Source organism: Hyperolius riggenbachi, chromosome 3 (genome assembly GCF_040937935.1).
Source record: "Hyperolius riggenbachi isolate aHypRig1 chromosome 3, aHypRig1.pri, whole genome shotgun sequence".
NCBI classification, from domain to species: Eukaryota; Metazoa; Chordata; class Amphibia; order Anura; family Hyperoliidae; genus Hyperolius; species Hyperolius riggenbachi.
The window spans coordinates 198603504-198621921 of NC_090648.1; the positions used below are offsets into that span (position 1 = coordinate 198603504).

An 18418-nucleotide genomic window follows, 5' to 3' on the forward strand; every position below is an offset into this window, starting at 1 on the left:
TGCTGAGTGCAGCCTCGGACCCCTCCTGTTTTAGGACCTTATAGGCATTCTTTTTCCTCTTCATTTTATCTATAACCTTTCTATTCATCCATAGAGGCCTTTTTTTATTCCTAGACATTTTGTTTCCATATGGGATATACATACTACAATATTGATTGAGAATACGTTTAAAAGCTTGCCATTTCCCTTCAGTGTCCTCCCCTTGTAGTACATTATCCCAGTTCACCAAACTTAGTGCCTGCCTAATTTGATTGAACTTTGCTTTTCTAAAATTCATAGTTTTAGTGGTCCCGCTGCCCCGTGGCCTATCAGTCACCAGATCAAACGTTATCATGTTGTGATCACTATTTCCCAAATGTTCTTGAACCTGCACATTTGATACATTATCTGGTCTATTCGAAATGATCAGATCCAGTAACGCATTCCCCCTAGTTGGTTCCGTTACCATTTGAGTCAAGTAATTGTCCTGTAGTGCTGCCAGAAATCTGCTGCTTTTACCAGAATGGGTAGCCTCAATACCCCAGTCAATGTCTGGAAAGTTGAAGTCGCCCATAACTATGACCTCATTTTTACTTGCCGCTTTTTCAATTTGCTGTAGTAATTGCAGTTCTGCAGCTTCATTAATATGGGGTGGTCTGTAGCATACCCCAATAAGCAATTGGCAACTTTTATTTCCACCATGAATATTTACCCAAACGGACTCCACATCTTCGCAATCTTCCTCCATCTCATCGTTGAGGACAGCTGTAAAAGAATTCTTAACAAAGAGACAAACCCCTCCACCTTTTTTCCCTGTTCTATCCCTCCTGAACACATTGTATCCTTTTAAATTGGCTATCCAGTCATGACTTTCATCCATCCATGTCTCGGTTATTCCCACAATGTCATAGCCTTTGTCATTCAGAATGAACTCTAGTTCATCTATTTTATTTGCAAGGCTCCGAGCATTGGTTATCATGCACTTTATATTTTTACCACCACATTTACCAATTTTGTTTACCTGAAATGGGCTACTTGAAGTTTTACCAACCTCCTTAATCTTTACACTGTCCCCACCCCCCTCTCCACCCCCCATAATGTTAGGCTCCCACTGTCTTTTTACCTTATCTTGTCTATATGTTGAGACTTTATCCTCCCGCCTCCCCCCAGATCCTAGTTTAAAATCTCCTCCAACCGTTTAGCCATCTTCTCCCCCAATGCAGCTGCACCCTCCCCATTAAGGTGCAGCCCGTCCCTGCTGTAGAACCTGTAGCCGACTGCAAAGTCTGCCCAGTTCTCCAGGAACCCAAACCCTTCCTTCCTACACCAATTTCTCAGCCACTTATTTAACTCCCTAAGCTCCCTCTGTCTCTCAGATGTAGCACGTGGCACTGGCAGTATTTCAGAGAACACCACCTTGGAGGTCCTTGCTTTAAGTTTATCTCCAAGTACCTGAAAATCATTTTTGAGGACCTTCCATCTCCCACTAACTTTGTCATTGGTGCCAATGTGTACCATGACAGCCGGGTCTTCCCCAGCCCCACCCAATAATCTGTCAATTCTTTCCGCTATATGCCGAACCCGAGCACCCGGGAGGCAACAGACTGTACGGCATTCACGGTTTCTTCGACAGATTACCCTGTCTGTGCGCCTAATAATTGAATCCCCTACCACCAGTACCTGTCTAGCCTTAGCTGCACTCCTATTCCCTTTCTCGTTACAGCAGTCTGCCCCTTGGTTGCTAAGGAGCACATCCTGCTGCAGCATTGCTACTCCAGAGTCGTCCTCACCAATATTACGCAAACAAGCATACTTATTAGTGAGGGACAACTCGGGACTAGCCTCCCTGCCACTTTTTCCCCTACCCCTTCTAACTGTGACCCAACTAGCGGCTACCTCTGCTTCTTGCTCCGGCTTTACTCCACCCACCTCATCTTCAAGGGTTCCATCAAGTGTCTGGATCGTGAGATCCAAGCTCATCTCCATGTTGTGTATGCGTCTCAGTGTTGCGAGATGCTTATTTAGCTCTGCGACTTCCGCCTCTAACCGAGCAACACGCACACATCCAGGGCAACAGTAAACACCCTCAATCCGCTGATCAAGGCATGCATACATGCTGCAGGATGTACACTGTACTGCATTGTCCAACATGATGACTATTGTGTGGGGAAAATTTATTTAAAGTAAACTATGGTGGTAAAAGATGAAACGGGAGAGTGAGTGACGTTCGGGAGTAAGTGTAGCTGGGGTGGAAGAGGGGGAGGGGTGGAGGAGGGGGAGTGAGTAAGTTGGGGTGGAGGAGGGGGAGTGAGTAAAGTTGGGGTGGGGGGGAGGAGGGGAGGGGGAGTGAGTGAAGCTGGGGTGGAGTCCTCAAAACTTAAAGACTACACCACAACGTGTTAGCACATCCTAACCAATGCAAAAAAACCGCAATATTGGTTGAAGGTTTTTTTTTTTTTTTTTTTTTAGTCCTTACCTGTTTCCTCTCCCTTCTCTCTTTGTGCCTGTGTTCTAACGCCTGTTTTTTAACGCCTATGCCACTTGTGTCGAAGCCACTTAGTGAGCAAGCCACAGACTGAGCAAGCTCAGTACTGAGACCTGAAGCTGTCCAAATACCTCGTGTTACAGCTAATCCCTCCCCCTAGCTGATTGACAGCCTGCTGCAAACAGAGAAAAAAAAAATTGTACTTTTAAAACAAGCACTTGCTGTTAGATATCTGATGAATCGCTATGCACAAGCCCCAGATATCAAAGCAGCAACACACACACTTTACAAACAACAGCAATATAATATAATCAGAGCTCAGGGTTTTTTCGCCTTCCTCTGGATCAACAGGGATATGTGAGGGAGCAGGGTGGAGTTGTACTTTGTACTGGTTGAACTCGATGGACGTATGTCTTTTTTCAACCAAAGTAACTATGTAACTATGTAAATGCACATAACAAGAGACCGCTTTTCCCCATGTAAATGCACATAACAAGAGACCGCTTTTCCCCATGTAAATGCACATAACAAGAGACCGCTTTTCCCCATGTAAATGCACATAACAAGAGACCGCTTTTCCCCATGTAAATGCACATAACAAGAGACCGCTTTTCCCCATGTAAATGCACATAACAAGAGACCGCTTTTCACCAGTAAGTGCACATAACAAGAGACCGCTTTTCACCAGCAAATGCACAGAAGAGACAGCTTTTCACCAGCAAATGCACAGAAGAGACAGCTTTTCACCAGCAAATGCACAGAAGACACAGCTTTTCACCAGCAAATGCACATAATAAGAGACAGATTTTAACCAGTAAATGCACATAATGACAAACAGCCAGTGTCCCCAGAATATATAGCCAGGGATATATGTCCCCAGTATATGTAGGCAGGGGTATATGTGCCCAGTATATGTAGGCAGGGGTATATGTCCCCAGTATATGAAGGCAGGGGTATATGTGCCCAGCATATGTAGCCAGGGGGTATATGTGCCCAGCATATGTAGCCAGGGGGTATATGTGCCCAGCATAGGTAGCCAGGGGGTATATGTGCCCAGCATAGGTAGCCAGGGGGTATATGTGCCCAGCATAGGTAGCCAGGGGGTATATGTGCCCAGCATAGGTAGCCAGGGGGTATATGTGCCCAGCATAGGTAGCCAGGGGGTATATGTGCCCAGCATAGGTAGCCAGGGGGTATATGTGCCCAGCATAGGTAGCCAGGGGGTATATGTGCCCAGCATAGGTAACCAGGGGGTATATGTGCCCAGCATAGGTAGCCAGGGTGTATATGTGCCCAGCATAGGTAGCCAGGGGGTATATGTGCCCAGCATAGGTAGCCAGGGGGTATATGTGCTCAGCATAGGTAGCCAGGGGGTATATGTGCCCAGCATAGGTAGCCAGGGGGTATATGTGCCCAGCATAGGTAGCCAGGGGGTATATGTGCCCAGCATATGTAGCCAGGGGGTATATGTGCCCAGCATATGTAGCCAGGGGGTATATGTGCCCAGCATATGTAGCCAGGGGGTATATGTGCCCAGTCTAGGTAGCCAGGGGGTATATGTGCCCAGTCTAGGTAGCCAGAGGGTATATGTGCCCAGTCTAGGTAGCCAGGGGGTATATGTGCCCAGTCTAGGTAGCCAGGGGGTATATGTGCCCAGTTTAGGTAGCCAGGGGGTATATGTGCCCAGTCTAGGTAGCCAGGGGGGTATATGTGCCCAGTCTAGGTAGCCAGGGGGGTATATGTGCCCAGTCTAGGTAGCCAGGGGGTATATGTGCCCAGTTTACGTAGCCAGGGGGTATATGTGGACAGTCTAGGTAGCCAGGGGGGTATATGTGCCCAGTCTAGGTAGCCAGGGGGTATATGTGCCCAGTCTAGGTAGCCAGGGGGGTATATGTGCCCAGTCTAGGTAGCCAGGGGGGTATATGTGCCCAGTCTAGGTAGCCAGGGGGGTATATGTGCCCAGTCTAGGTACCCAGGGGGGTATATGTGCCCAGTCTAGGTAGCCATGTGCCCAGTCTAGGTAGCCAGGGGGGTATATGTGCCCAGTCTAGGTAGCCATGTGCCCAGTCTAGGTAGCCAGGGGGGTATATGTGCCCAGTCTAGGTAGCCAGAGGGTATATGTGCCCAGTCTAGGTAGCCAGGGGGTATATGTGCCCAGTCTAGGTAGCCAGGGGGTATATGTGCCCAGTTTAGGTAGCCAGGGGGTATATGTGCCCAGTCTAGGTAGCCAGGGGGGTATATGTGCCCAGTCTAGGTACCCAGGGGGGTATATGTGCCCAGTCTAGGTAGCCATGTGCCCAGTCTAGGTAGCCAGGGGGGTATATGTGCCCAGTCTAGGTAGCCATGTGCCCAGTCTAGGTAGCCAGGGGGTATATGTGCCCAGTCTAGGTAGCCAGAGGGTATATGTGCCCAGTCTAGGTAGCCAGGGGGTATATGTGCCCAGTCTAGGTAGCCAGGGGGTATATGTGCCCAGTCTAGGTAGCCAGGGGGTATATGTGCCCAGTCTAGGTAGCCAGGGGGTATATGTGCCCAGTCTAGGTAGCCAGGGGGTATATGTGCCCAGTCTAGGTAGCCAGGGGGTATATGTGCCCAGTCTAGGTAGCCAGGGGGTATATGTGCCCAGTTTAGGTAGCCAGGGGGTATATGTGCCCAGTCTAGGTAGCCAGGGGGTATATGTGCCCAGTCTAGGTAGCCAGGGGGGTATATGTGCCCAGTTTAGGTAGCCAGGGGGTATATGTGGACAGTCTAGGTAGCCAGGGGGGTATATGTGCCCAGTCTAGGTAGCCAGGGGGGTATATGTGCCCAGTCTAGGTAGCCAGGGGGGTATATGTGCCCAGTCTAGGTAGCCAGGGGGGTATATGTGCCCAGTCTAGGTACCCAGGGGGGTATATGTGCCCAGTCTAGGTAGCCATGTGCCCAGTCTAGGTAGCCAGGGGGGTATATGTGCCCAGTCTAGGTAGCCAGGGGGGTATATGTGCCCAGTCTAGGTAGCCAGGGGGGTATATGTGCCCAGTCTAGGTAGCCAGGGGGGTATATGTGCCCAGTCTAGGTAGCCATGTGCCCAGTCTAGGTAGCCAGGGGGGTATATGTGCCCAGTCTAGGTAGCCAGGGGGGTATATGTGCCCAGTCTAGGTAGCCAGGGGGGTATATGTGCCCAGTCTAGGTAGCCAGGGGGGTATAGGGTCCCCGTTTAGGTAGTTAGTGACAGGAGCACTGCGCTGCGCTCCGCTCCCCTCCCCTCTAGCCGCCGCCGCCGCTCTCCCCTCACCTTTCCGCAGCTTCAGACCTCAATCAGCGGGCGACCCGACCAGTGAGAGGGCGCTGGACGCACCCGCTCTATATGCGGAAGTGATGTCACTTCCGCATATCAGTGCGGCGTGCTAGGTCCTATCGCCCGCCCGCCTGATCGAGGTCTGACGCGGCGGCGCCGGCGGCTAGAGGGAGCGAGCAAGCTTCGGCCACGGGGAGAGCGGCGGCCGGGCGGCGCCTCTCAGAGGCAGGCGCCTGGGTGCCTTGCACCCGCAGCACCCGCCCAGGCTCGGCCCTGGTTGTAACCTCAGTTTTGAAACAGAAAAAAAAACGTATAGCCTATTGTCATGAACCTTTAATCTTGGTGGATTAGGGAATTTTCTGTGGAAGGGAGCTCTTCAGTAGGAGAATGGTCTTAGTACTAATATATATATATATATATATATATATATATATATATATATATATATATATATATATATATATATATATATATATATATATAGGGATGCAAAAGTTTGGGCAACCTTGTTAAAGTGAACCTCCAGACTAAAAAGATACTAAGCAGCACTGACAAGGCTTGGTGTTTCTTTAAAAGTTTCACAGCATCAGAACTTTGTTTTTCTTACATAAGCCTTATTTTTAGCTGTACAAAAGCTAAGCTCCACCCCATCAAAGAGAACTGCCTGGGCTTTTTTTCCCTGATGCTGTGCAAAGCATGATGGGATTTTCTATGTTGTTATTCACGTTGCCTAGCACCTGGGAGGGGTGATCAGCACACAGGACACTTGGAACTGTGTCTCATGCTCCCTGTCTCCTCCTTTCAACCAAAAAGATGGCTGCCCTCATGAAATCAAACATTTGCCTGTTCTTTTAAAACAAGTTGGGTAAGAGATTATATTACCTATCTATTTTAATTAACATAACTAAGGTAATGTAATGACAGTATGTTTGTTTATGCTGACGTTCCTCTTTAATCGTCATGATTTTCCTGTATAAATCGTTGGTTGTTACGATAAAAAAATGTCAGTTAAATATATCAATACAATGTCAGTGATATTTGAGAAATTAAATTAAGTTCATTGGATTTACAGAAAATGCGCAATAATTGCTTACCGTATATACTCGGCTACAAGTCGAGAAATTTAGGACTGACTCACAATTTAAAAGTGGGGGGGTCGACTTATAGTCGCGTCAGCCCTAAATTTCCAAACTTGTAGCCGAGGTCGGGGTGCCCCTTTCTCCTCACTACTCTACACTGCACTGCCCCTCTCTAGCTCTCCCTCCTTCCTGCCTCCTCCTAATCATAATTGTGGCCAGTTTTCCCTATAAACTCCCCCTCCCCTTCCAGCCACTATGGTGCCTGCCGTTCTCTCTCCCCGGGTGGCCCCTCTCTCCCCCGTGTTCAGTAAATGAATGCAGTGTAGAAAGCTGACATACGTTACCTAATCCACCGCTGCGCGCTGTGTCCTTTGATCTCCTCTTCGCTCATGCCGGCGAGCATACTATAGCGTCTCTCCTGCTTCAGTACCATGTGACTCCCGATGTCACATGGTACTGGAAGCAGGAGAGACGCTATAATATGCTCGCCGGCATGAGCGAAGAGGAGATCAAAGGACACAGCGCGCAGCGGTGGATTAGGTAACGTATGTCAGCTTTCTACACTGCATTCATTCACTGAACACAGGGGAGAGGGGCCACCCGGGGAGAGAGAACCGCAGGCACTATAGCGGCTGGAAGGGGAGGGGGAGTTTATAGGGAAAACTGGCCACAATTATAATTAGGAGGAGGCGGGAGGGAGAGCTAGAGAGGGGCATTCACTAAACACGGGGGAGAGAGGGGCCACCCGGGGAGAGAGAGAATGGCAGGCACAATAGCGGCTGGAGGGGGAGTTTATAGGGAAAACTGGCCATAGTACTCAGGATATCCGCTCTGCATACAGAATGCAGAACAAAATGAGTTGAACAGTGAAAAGCTGAAGCAGCACCTGGGGACCAGGAGGAGTTAATGGCTGCAGAGTTTTATGCACTACAACCATTAACTTCTCCTGTTCCCCAAGTGCAGGCATTACTTCTGGACCCCAAGTGCAGAGCCAGTAACCCCTCCTAGTCCCCACCTGCAGCCATCAACTTTCCTAGGTCGACTTATACTTGAGACTTTGAGAAATACCAGCTTTTGGGGATCAAATTTGGGGGTCGACTTATACACGGGGTCGACTTGTATCCGAGTATATACGGTAAACAAAATTATACTGGTTGAACTCGATGGACGTATGTCTTTTTTCAACCAAAATAACTATGTAACTATGTAACTATGTAAAATTAGGCAGGTGCATAAATGAGGAAAGGTTGCAATGTTGGATAGTCCAGATGGTGAATAAGCAGCCCCAGAAAAGTTCCAAAGACATTCAAGCTGTCCTGCAGACTCAGGGAGCATTATTGTCCAAGCAAACTATACATCAACATTTAAATGTAATTAAAGGCTATGGCAGGAGACTCAAGAGGACCTCACTGCTGACACAGCAACATAAAAAAGCAAGACTACAGTGTGCTAAAATGTACTTGTGTAAGCCAAAATCCTTCTGGGAAAACATCTTGTGGACGGATGAGACCAAGATAGAGCTTTTTGGTAAAGCACATCATTCTGCTGTTTACCGAAAATGTAATGAGGCCTACAAAGAAAAGAACGCAGTACCTACAGCGAAATATGGTGGAGGTTCAATCATGTTTTGGGGTTGTTTTGCTGGCTCTGGCACTTAAATGTGTGCAAGGCATCATGAAATCTGAGGATTAAGATCTAAATCCCATTGAACACCTGTGGAGAGATCTTAAAATTGCTGTTGGGAAAAGGTGTCCTTCCAATAGGAGAGACCTGGAGCAGTTTGCAAAGGAAGAGTGGTACAAAATTCCAGATGAGAGGTGTAAGAAGCTTATTGATAGTTCTAGGAAGCGACTGATTTCAGTTAGTTTTTCCAAAGGGTGTGCAACCAAATATTAAGTTAAGGGTGCCAATAATTTTGTTCAGCGCATTTTTGAAATTTTATGTGACATTATGTCCAATTTGCTTTTTTCCTCTCTTTTTTGTTTTGTTCCAATAAACAGAACGGGAATAAACCTATGCATAGCAAAACATGTATTACTGCAATACTTTTCTTTGAGAAATACTTGATTTTTGGCAATGACTGTCTCTCAGAGGTGCTCACAATCTAATACCTACCATAGCATAGTCATATGTCCGTAATAGTCTGAGGCCAATTTTGTCGGGAAGCCAATTATCTTATATTTATATGTTTGTATATTCTTGGTATTTTGGAGGAAATCAGAGTGTTCAGAGGAAACACACGCAGACACAAGGAGAACAAAGTCCATGCAGATCGGCCCCTTGCTGGGATTCAAACTTTGGAACTAGTGCTTCAAGGTGAGAGTGCTATCAATGATAGGGATAAGCTTATGCTCCCTACGTATGTTATTTTGAGCACATTAATTAATTATGACAATGAAAAAACTAATAAGAATCATCAATTTCCCTTAAAGATTGCCATGAATCACCTTATGTCCACTAGGCTTAATTATGCCATTTGTGGGGTCATACTTTCTGATTGCAATTTGGAGTTCATACATATATACTTATGTTATTTGGGGGCATGCTTATTGCCTATGCCTACCCAATTTCTAATTTGGAAGACATACCTGGCTTCATTTTTTTTATTTGGGGTACTTGCCACATAATTATATATATATATATTAAATAGGGCCCAAAACTAATGATTTGCCCAGAGCCCCATTTTATCAAAACAAGCTCTGTTTACTCCTCATTTGTACTCTGCACTCAAAGTGGTCCCTATTCTCCCCTGTATCTCCACTAGAGGTGCGCTCACCTGCTTCATAAAAAGGCTACCCATGATTCCTGCAGCTGTTACTGTACTGCCAAAACATGTTGTTCTGTGAGTAAAAATATTGTATTAGTATTTTCAAACTCAACAGAAGGTTGCCTCCTTTTTAGTAATATGTTGTTTTGTTTTACGTTTAGAACTCTATGTGCACAAGTATGTCCCATATGAAGCTAAATCTAATCCATTTATGGATTTACAGTTGTCAGACAACTTGATTGAGAAGTCATAGTTAGCAAAACTTGTAATGGGTAACAGTTTTCATAGAAATTATTAAAGGAACTCCAAGCACCTCTCATGGGTATGCCTTTAAAGAGACTACAACCACTACCGCAAAGTACTTAAAGATGCATACCTTTCTGTAGCTTGTACTCTCCTTTTTCATTTGATGCCTGAATTGCCATTCTACACCTAATAGTTTTCGCTTGATTTCAATTTAAAAATCGTGGCTGCCATCTTGGCTATGTTATAACTTCCGGGTCACCCCTGTCTTCTTTGTTAGAGAAGTGCATCACTGAATGAAGCAGTAAGAAGAACAGAGTAACCAAGCAGCTCAGGGTGACCCAAACTACTAGGAATGTATAGGGGGATAAAAGGTACCAAAAAGCCCTCCTAATAAAAAAGCAAAGCTTGGTGTAATTGCCTTCTTAAAACAGAAGGAAATTTGCAATAATTCAGTTATAAGTGAACATTTGTGGTTACTCACAATGCACTACTACTAAATATGCAAATTATCCCTTTTTTCCCTTGTTAAGCCAAGCAAGCATCCAGAACCGCTGGTGTATAGCAAGCCTATAGCTTTAAGTTTTACACAGCCATATCAAACCCACATGCAGACAGCCTGTTTCGGACTTTTGGTCCTCATCAGTACATGGGAGGGATTGATAAGGCTGTATGAAATAGGGCTTGGACCAGTACAACAGAGTAACCAAGCAGCTCAGGGTGACTCAGTAAGAAGAAGTGACAGGCATGGCCATTGCAAGAGGCATCTCCAGAGGGGTCATAGCACGACTTTGTTGGAAGTCGGCTGGCTTAAAGGCATGCCAACGAGAGGTGCTCGGAGTCCCTTTAAACATTTGATCAAGTTTTCATATTTTCCATGTGAAATGTTGACAAATACCAAATTTGTTGAATCTTAAAACATATAGCAAAAACCATATGCACATGTTAACGTTATATATTGAACAATAATCTGCTTGAAAGATAAAATCATCACATTAATGACTCGCGTAGTAATTGCTTATGATTAAATTATCCTGCTTGCTCCCATTATGTCATTATTATTGTTTATTTTTATTTTTTTATAATTACTAGACACTAATAATCGAGCAGGTTATGAAACCATTGCATATCACAGACTTTTTTTTCCAGTAAAAGTACTACATCTAGAGCCAGGAACTCCTTCAATGTCAGTTGCATTTGAGTATTCAGCACTTTTTACATTACCCTAACCTCTTTTCGAGGGAAAGTGGTTAGAGACAATTAAAAACTATTAAAAAGTATGCACTTAACTGCTGTTTGTTTTATAGATATCCTAAACTCCATTATTAACCCTTTAGCAGCCAAATTATTTAGAGGCTTGCAAGTGCTCCAGGCCAATTTATTTTAGCACTTTTTTTATTTCTTATTTGTTACATTTCCTTGCTACTAATTAGTACTGTTGTAATGTGTATTTATGGCTACTTGCCACTAGAGGGCAGTGTGAGACAATAACAGCTTTCATTTTTCATATCCTCTGCTAGCAGAGAGACATCAAAGCATTCCAGGAATGTACAGCACAACAAGTTCTGCTGGCTGAGGTCAAAAGCAGTTCACTTGTGTTATCTCAAGCTGGATATTTACTTTGGAGCTGCTAATGGGTTAAATGCAGCTCATTGTTACAGGGGAGCACTGGACAACCTCTAAATATGACGTAAAAACTCTACTTAATGAAGCCTTACTGTCCTATTTTAGTTTTTGTGCCCAGAATGCAGAATAAAAATAGGCGCAGCCATGTACAGAGCATGTAACAAAGCAAAGAACACTAAACAGCAGCAGTATTCATTAAAAAGTAAATAGAACACAGCATAGTACTAAACACCACACTGCACGAATAATTTACAAACCGGCATGATACACACTACTCAGCACCACTCATATGCAAGAACATGCCAGAGCACAAAAAAGTTCACAGCAATGCCCCAGAAACGGCATAGCATTACTAAATCACAACACAGCAAAACAAACACAATTAATATCACATGACAGCTTTGATGAATAATTAATATCACAGTAATTAAAAATTAGTATTAGGCACAATCTTTCATAATAATTATAATAATAATAGTAAGAATTAACAGTAATTCACATGTAATATCAAGTACAATTATAATTCATAATAATAATTATTAAATAAATATATTAACAGATAATCAATGCTCCAGTACCAAATAACATCATAGTGAAAAAACAGTACACAACATTGTTATCCAACAAAGAGTACAGTATAAAAATACATATCACTCCCAATAAAGCTGCCACAGCAGCAAAAATTCATAGCAAGAGGCATCACTACCTAAACCCTGCCTTATTTTGCAGCAACTTAACTCTTACCTTTTCCAACATCCTGCTCAACCAATTGCTGGGCTCATACTGGCCCATTTTCTCCAACTGTACTATACAGCACACTGTATTTTAGGGCAACGAGGAACATGCTTATCCCTTTTAATATGCTCATTTTTTTCATGCAAAATATATAAATATATAGTGACAATCCATGGAAAAATACCAGCAAATAGATAGTTACCACCAAAGTAATAGCTAGAAGTTCTCTCAAGCTGACAAATTCCACTACTAATGGCTATAACAAGTCAACAAGGCTATAACAAGTCAACAATGAGTCCAGGGGCCATATGCAATTCACTTTTTCACCTGAATTTTCTCCTAGGTTATATTTTCACAACTTGCCTTTTACACCACCAGCAAGCAAACAAATACTCATAATTTTGACAGTACGTTTTCACCTACTTTTTGGTACTTTTTCCATTGCAAAGTGCTAAAAAGTAAATTTAAATTGAAGATGAAAAATTATCTCCTAGGAGATAAGTCAGGAGAAAAAGTGAATTGCATATGGCCCCAGATGTTTAGTTACCATACATTTTGCACTCATATGTCTTAAACATCAGCAACAGACACAGGCCAAGAGCTGATTCTGGTTATACGTTCATCATCAGGCACATTTATGGCTTGATGATGGACAAAAAGCTCTAAAAACTATTCATTGATATTCCATCAATAGAAAAATCCAAAACGATTGCTTGAATGTAAAAGAAAAAAAATGAATCTTCCGAACATGCAGTGCAATAGGGGTAGATGAATCACAAAAATAGCTGAACACGTTTAGTAAAGATTGGCAGATGAAAAGTTCAGGCACAAATTATAGTGTTAATTATTTCCCTTTAGTTTAGTGTTAACATTTTTAGGAAAGGAATTTCAAGAGTTTTCATGATTTTACTGTGCCGATATCATTTTGACAGGGGCTGACAAATTATTATTTTTCTCATGCTTATTACCTACATTTGCAGCTAATTAGTGTGGTATGAAACTCTGCATTACCTCTTTGCTCTAAAAGATTTTTTTTACAGCAGAACATCTACTACCACAAAAAAATGTAGCAGAACAGCATTCAAACAGTTAAACACAGCACTCAGTTTTTCACTGGCAAGCTCCTTGCTTCAGTGGGCAGCTTCTGGCTGCATCCGAAGAAATAATAACATTATCTTTTGTTTATATTCCTTTGTCAGATACATTAAATAAACATTAGCAAACTGACGGAACTGAGCTGTACTGAGCTGAGAAGCAGAAAGAGATGATAAGTGATCAGTAGATAGATTTTAATATATAAATACAGAAGCTATGCAATAACATGCAATGGCAGCTTTCAGAGCAAATAAACTGTACTTAAGAATTTGTAATTTGTAGACAGAGAATAGTACTTGTGCATAACAGCAAATATGATAGCTGTATTTGTAAAAGTAGATAAAACACATTTTTATTGAATGTCATGTCAGAGTTTTATCCCATTTGAATTTGAACATGTATGGATTTTGTATCTGCTGATTATTAAAATTAAAGCAAATTGCTAACTAAGCCATGATCCTAGAGGCATTTTATAATGTCCAGTAGTTGTTGAGACGCATATGAGTCTTAGCTATCAGCTGAACAACATCTTGTGTGAAATCCTGATTGATAATAATGTCGTTTATACACTGTGATGACTGACTGGTTTCTTTCTGCTTACAGAGCACATCCAATGCATCAAATTGTTCTTGCAAATATCAGGTTTGTCATCTTATTCAGTGACAGATTACAGGCTGACCATGGAAAGCTCTATAACACACAGTGGGGACAGTGGTCTCCAAAGAAAAGAACAGCATGCAGGCATGAGCAACATGTAAACGGCTGCGGCTTCAATCCCTTCTGTGCTTTGCCTCATGTAAATGTCATTTCATGCAGACTGTACTTTGAAATATGTTTTCGTCAAATATTATTCCAAAAAGAAGTAAGCAAAGATAAAGAAAGAAACTCTACAGGACCCAGAAGGGTAAATTCTTTTCTTATTAAAGTCATAATGACAGAGCTGTTAATTAAGTCAACTTTTGGATTACTTCTATAGAGAAGATGTTAATTATACTTCTTGAACAGCAGGATATATATTCTTACCAAAAATATTTTCTGCTTACCCACAAAGTAATTGAAATGTAATATTATAGCAATATATTATCGGACACAGTGATAGTGGCTATGGAATCTCTGGAGAGGTGGATTGTGGGGGACACTGAACATTGCACATTGATGATAACCCCTAATTTATCGAGGCACTGTAATGAAATATATTAGAATGCAGTAAATTATTCAGAATACCAACTTTTACTGTAACTTTCCCAGTGTCAGCAGACTCAGCATTAGAAAATTAGAAAATTTACGTGCTAAGGATGCCGACCCATGGGGAGGTCTGGGGCCCACTATAGGCTCTTTGCAAAGCATTTGGATACAATCTGGGGAAAAAGGACACCAACCGCATCCTAGAAGGATTATGCAGCTTCATGGGTATTTACAACTTTAACCATACAGCCTTTAAGTCACATGGGCTTGAGGGGAGGGGAGTGATTTCTCTGTCATCTGAAGTCTTGCCTTCCTGCTGACTGTAAGAAGGGCATGGGTTTAGCCTTACTGGGAGAGGGAGTGAGAAGATAGCTGGAGGTTTCTCATAATTATTTCATTTGCAAAGAAAAAAAAAAAGAAAGAAAAGGAAAACAATTTTTGTAACAATAATAATTGGTTTAACGTAATGTAACAAAATGCAGATACAAACTGTGCCTTAATTCATGCTTTAACAAAAAATACCATTTAATCACCAGTTACATAGATAAATCTATAAGAAGAATTTTTGGTGTGTGCTTAATACATAGCAAATATAACATGCCATATTGTAACAATGGAATATCAGGGATCCTGGTCACGAGACTCTGCCTTTTCTCCTTCCCATTATAGTGAATCATGATCCTCTTTAACTCACTCTGTCCATTTTTCAAGTCGTTTTCATTTCCAGTGTAATCAAAAAAAGAGTGTAGAAACTAATTTACTCTATACAAGGACATTGTACGTTCACTTCTGAATCTATATGTCAATGTCTTTTCTGGTAAAGATGATTCAGGCCATAGGGGAGTATGGCAATTGTGACTGCGAGTTTCCACAAAGGTGACTGAAATCCACAGAGGAGTTAGACAAATCATTCAGCCTCCTGTTCAGTGATTTCCCATAGTGCTTATGTTTTGACATATGTGAGTTATTTCCACTTTGTCGACAGCATATATTTTAATGATAAGGTGCTAAACTTTCTGCGGTGCTGTGAGGCTAAGCTGCAGAAACTTCAGAGTGGAGCAGGAAACTTGTTAACTTTATAACAATTATTTATACGCTTATCTTTGTTTTGCAGACTGCAATGTGTTTACCCTCAATATCCTAAATATTAACTAAGTGGAATTTTGCCAGAGCTTTTGTAAGGTTTCCGAGTTGCACTTTGTGTTGAGCTGTTTTTCTAACTTTCTGAGCAGTAGAAAAGTATTGTATGATATTTTTCAACAGGAAAAAAAAGAAGAAAAATCTCAGAGGATCACAAACTCATTTGGTAACAGTTATTTCATTATCAAAGGGCTGCATAATCCAGAAATCAAATGTTGCAATGCTACAGCGTACACGTCTCTTTTATTACCCAAAGAAGTTGGGAAACTGTATTTAGCCTAGATATTAATGAGTTTCTGTAGGTAAAAAATAAATCAGTCCTTGAATGCTAAGAATATTTGTCAATTATTATTTGTGCCATAGACACCTATTGAAACACTGGGTGCAGCTGGAATTTTGGGTGTGGGTGTATCTGAAAAAAAAACTAGCCAGCACCAATGGCGAAAAATAATGTATATAAGCTTTCCTATTATTTTTGTGATCTTGTGATGCCCATTAAGTAAAATGAGTCAGTAGGGAACTGTGGCAGGTCACTTTGCTCTCAAACACATCTTGGTACAGCAGCTCAACTCCAGGAGCAATTATATCAATTCCTCCAATATTCTCCCCAACCATACAGTAGGTCTGCTTTAGGGAAATGGGAAATGGCTACTTCCTGTGCAGACCCCTTCATACCTAGCTCCACCCATCCACCAACCCAACTATAAGAGGCTGATTTCCTGTCTGGTAGACAGGTGGGGGCAGGCCTTCATGGGGTGCAACAATGCTCCACTTTCCATTCACATGATTATAAGCCAGCTAGTGTTGCAATGTAGGGCTGCTGTATGGTCAGCTGGGTGGGTGGGGTATGGCTACACTCCTGTATCAGAACATTTAGAAAAACAATATGCAGTGCTAAAACAGAACTCTAGTCTTGTTGTTTTTGCAAAATAAGTGAACTAGGAGGGCAGGAATGGCTGTATACAAAGCAGTCATTAGTCATTACTAATTATGATACAGGTTTGTTTTAATGCGAAACAGAGGTTCCATTGTGTAATAATGACATTGGCAGCACTGAAATACTGGTTTGTGCATGGCTTAGATTCAGGCCATTAAGAAACATACATTTATTTTTTTTGCTGCTGTCACATTCTTTTGTATTGCACAAGCATCTAGAATTGTAGATTCAGTTCTTCTGCTATACATACAAAGTCAGGCTAACAGATATTGCTCCACACTTGACTTAGATAATGCATTACAGAACAGAAGCAGAACCTTTATGTCAGCTGTGAACTCTACGTAACATTCGATTTTGACACTGAGATACTGAGACTGCTGACTGCTGTGATTAGACAATTACACTTAATGGAATAGTCCATTTCAATTCCAGGAATAGTAGTAATTGCTAGCAATTTAATTGGACGTTATATATTTAAATGCATAACAGAGTAATATTGATATTGCACAACAAATGCCGTGCCATGACATGACCTGACACTGGAAATAATTAGAACAGAATATCTTTCTTTCTAAACTTTAATCAAAAATTAACAAGTGTAGCCTTGGCTGAACCTTGTAATCTATATGGAAGGATAATATTTTACAGAAATAACTCTACAAAAGGGCTTGTCCAGTGCCCTAATGTAACAAAAAAAGTCTCTTAAAAGCCCGCTTTACATATTAGCTAGACAAAAGGTATGTTTGGTCTTGCAGGAACTTTCAATTACCTTAAAGTGTAAGTGTAATTAGGTCTAAGTAAGAATAACATTTCTATAGCACTTCTCTCCCATAGGACTCAAAGCACTTAGGCTCTCTCAGATTCAGTAATTGGTAGTAGGATGAAGAACTATTAACACAATGAAATTATATTTCTGAAAATGCCAAACTGAACAAGTGGGTTTTCAGTCTGCATTTAAACATGTCCAGATATGGAACTATCCTGATCTGCTGAGCTAAAGAGTTCCATAATGTAGGAGTGGCATGACAGAAGGCTCTGGGACCAAAAGTTTTCAGGTGGACTCTGGGTATGACTGGATTATTATCTGAGATTGCAGGGATTGCTACGTAGCTGCAACATTTTTTTCATGTATCCAGGGCTCACATTATGTAGTGATTTAAATGTCAGTAGGCTGATCTTGAATAGGAGCCTCCATTTTCTAGGTAGCCAGTGAAGAGAGTACAGAACCGGTTTTATGTGGCATTGACAAGGTTGGTTAGTTAACAGTCTGGGAGCAGTATTCTGTATCAGCTGTAGGAGGTGCAAGTCCTTGTTTGGAAGGCCAGTGTAGAGAGCATTACAATAGTCCAGTGGGGATGTAATGAAGGCATGAAAGCATGTGATCTATAGTAATAGCACGGTGGCTATCCATGTAATGGACAGGATTGACATATAATTGGTGGGACAAATTTCTTTCTACTTCTCTTTCCTCTTCTTGTTTCTGTGTTCTGGTGGCATATTGGATTGCCCCACTAACATCCCAAGTTCAAACTTGAGCAAGACATTTTCTGCAGGGAGGTTTTCTTTTTGTCCCTATGTTTGACTGAGTTTCCTACGGACACTCCCTTTTCTTTGCAGATCACAGAAATATTCTGGCAAGTTAATTGGTTTTCCCAACATTGGCCTAAAACTTTTACAGGGATTATATGGTGAGCACCTGTGAGTGAGATGGCTATATACGCTATGAAGTATGGGCAGAACATGTCAGTGCTATATAAATGTTTAATGACAGTAAGTACAATAATAGATGGTACTCAATGCCAGACAGTAAACTAGCTCCAAAACATGATGACCCCTTTTCGAAATGTTCTGGCTACTTGCTGAGCGTTAATTTAAA

The 18418-nt window shown here is 42.2% G+C and overlaps 1 long non-coding RNA gene across 1 annotated transcript in view; it reads left to right on the plus strand.

Moving 5' to 3' along the window:
• Positions 1-9063: 9063 nt before the first annotated feature.
• The window catches only part of LOC137561270 (uncharacterized), a 41051-nt gene continuing 31696 nt past the window's right edge, over positions 9064-18418 (plus strand). Inside the window, exons 1-2 of the long non-coding RNA XR_011029959.1 lie at positions 9064-9130; positions 13884-14184. This is a non-coding gene — a long non-coding RNA (uncharacterized lncRNA). The remainder of the gene's footprint in view (positions 9131-13883; positions 14185-18418) is intronic.